This window comes from Grampus griseus, assembly GCF_964374135.1.
Source record: "Grampus griseus genome assembly, chromosome: 5".
Lineage (NCBI taxonomy): Eukaryota > Metazoa > Chordata > Mammalia > Artiodactyla > Delphinidae > Grampus > Grampus griseus.
In genome coordinates, this window is record NC_138998.1 from 97,768,823 (window position 1) to 97,771,550 (window position 2,728).

Consider the following 2,728-nt stretch of genomic DNA (forward strand, 5'->3'; position numbering starts at 1 on the left):
TGAAGTATAGTTGATTTACAATATTGTGTTAGTTTTGGGTGTAGAGCAAAGTGATTCAATTATATGCATGTAGTTTTTTTCAGATTATTTTCCATTATAGGTTATTATAAGATATTGAATATAGTTCCTTGTGCTATACAGTAGATCCTTGTTGCTTATCTATATTATGTATAGTAGTTTGTACCTGTTAATCACATACTCCTAATTTATCCCTCCCCCATCCCTTTCCCCTCTGGTAACCATAAGTTGGTTTTCTATGTCTGTGAGTCTGTTTCTGTTTTGTAAATAGTTTCATTTGTATTATTTTTTAGATTCTACATATAAGTAATATAATATCATATCTTTGTCTGTCTGATTTACTTCACTTGGTATGATAATCTCTAGGTCCATCCATGTTGCAGCAAATGGCAATATTTCATTCCTTTTCATGTGTAAGTAATAATCCATTGTGTGTGTGTGTGTGTGTGTGTGTGTGTGTGTGTGTGTGTGTATACCACATCTCCTTAAACCAGTTGTCTGTTTATGGGCTCTTCGGTTGTCTCCATGTCTCGGTTTATTGTAAATAGTGCTGTTATGAACATCAGGGTGCATGTATCTTTTCAAATTAGTTTTATCTTTTCTGAATACATGCCTAGGAGTGGTATTGCTGGATCATATGGCAAATCTATTGTTTAGTTTTTTAAGGAATCTCAATACTGTTTTCCATAGCAGCTGCACCAATTTACATTCCTGCCAACAGTGTAGGAAGGTTCCCTTTTCTCCACACCCTCTCCAGCATTTATTATTCATAGACTTTTTGATGATGGCATTCTGACAGGTGTGAGGTGATACCTCATTGTAGTTCTGATTTGCATTTCTCTAAGTAATTAGCGATGTTGAGCATATTTTCATGTGCCTGTTGGCTATCTGACTGTCTTCTTTGTTAGCTTAAATTGTTTTCATTGATTGGGACATTTAGGATAGCAAATGTCCTGTTGTGCCAGGGATCCTACAGCTGCTCTTAGAAAATAAAAGTTTCATCTGGTCTTATAATAATTTGCCTTCTTTCCCTGCAAGTGTAATATCAAAATTACGTACTCTTATCTAAGTAGTTACTCCTTGCCTCCACTCAGTCTGTTTCAGACTTACAAACTTGTAATGAAAGAAGGGGGCACTTTTGGCTTTATTTCTCTTTCTTCTCTCTCTTTCTTCTTGTATTTGCAGATCTTGTTTTGGACTCATCCATTGTCAATCATAAGGGGTAGAGAGAGAGCTATTTTCTTTAGATTATTTCCTAAATAGAAAATATTCAAATGCCCACAAAGTATTACAATGAATGAGTCATTTTCACTTTGATAGTCAGTTGGAAAAACTTTTTTTAATCTAACTTATATTAATAATAAAAATACAGAGTACTTATGAATAAATCTTAAAAAGATGTACAAAATATTTATGTGGGAAATTACATAAAAATTTATTAGAAGAGACCAAAGAACACTTCAATAATAGATGTTTGTAGATAGGAAAAATCAATATCAAAAATAAGTCAGTTCCTTTAATATTGTTAAAATGGTCATACTACCCAAAGCAATATACAGATTTAATGCAATCTCTATCAAATTACCCATGACATTTTTCACAGAACTAGAACAAATAATTCTAAAATTTATATGGAACCATGAAGACCCAGAATTGCCAAAGCAATCCTGAGGAAAAAGAACAAAGCAGGAGGCATAACCCTCCCAGATTTCAGACAATACTACAAAGCTACAGTAGTCAAAACAGTGTGGTATTGGCACAGTAACAGATATGTGGATCAATGGAACAGAATAGAGAGCCCAGAAATAAACCCATACATCTATGGTCAATTAATCTTTGACAAAGGAGGCAAGAATATACAATGGGAAAGACTGTCTCTTCAGCAAATGGTGCTGGGAAAGTTGGACAGCTGCATGTAAATCAATGAAGTTAGAACACACCCTCACACCATGGACAAAAATAAACTCACAAGTAAAGTCAAATATAAGACAAGACACCATAAAACTCCTAGAAGAGAACAAAGGCAAAACATTCTCTGACATAAATCATACCAATGTTTTCTTAGGTCAGTCTCCCAAGGCAATAGAAATAAAAACAAAAATAAACAAATGGGACCTAATCAGACTTACAAGCTTTTGTACAGTGAAGGAAACCATAAACAAAACGAAGAGACAACCTACAGAATAGGAGAAAATATTTGCAAGTGATGTGACTGACAAGGGCTTAACTTCCAAAATATACAAACAACACATACAACTCAACAACAAAAAAACAAATAACCCAATCAAAAAATGGGCAGAAGTCCAAAATAGACATTTCTCCAAAGAAAACATACTGATGGCCAATAGGCACGTTAAAAGATGCTCATCATCGCTAATTATTAGAGACGTGCAAATCAAAGGTACAATGAGGTACCACCTCACACCAGTCAAAATGGCCATCATTAAAGTCTACAAATAACAAATGCTAGAGAGGGTGTGTAGAAAAGGGGACCCTCCTACACTGCTGGTGGGAATGAAGTTGGTGCAGCCACTATGGAAAACAGTATGCGGTTCCTCGGAAAACTAAAAATAGAATTACCGTATGATCCAGAAATCCCACTCCTGGGCATATATCCAGACAAAGCTATAATTCAAAAAGATACATGCACCCCTATGTGCATAGCAGCACTATTCACAATAGCCAAGACATGGAAACAACCTAAATGTCC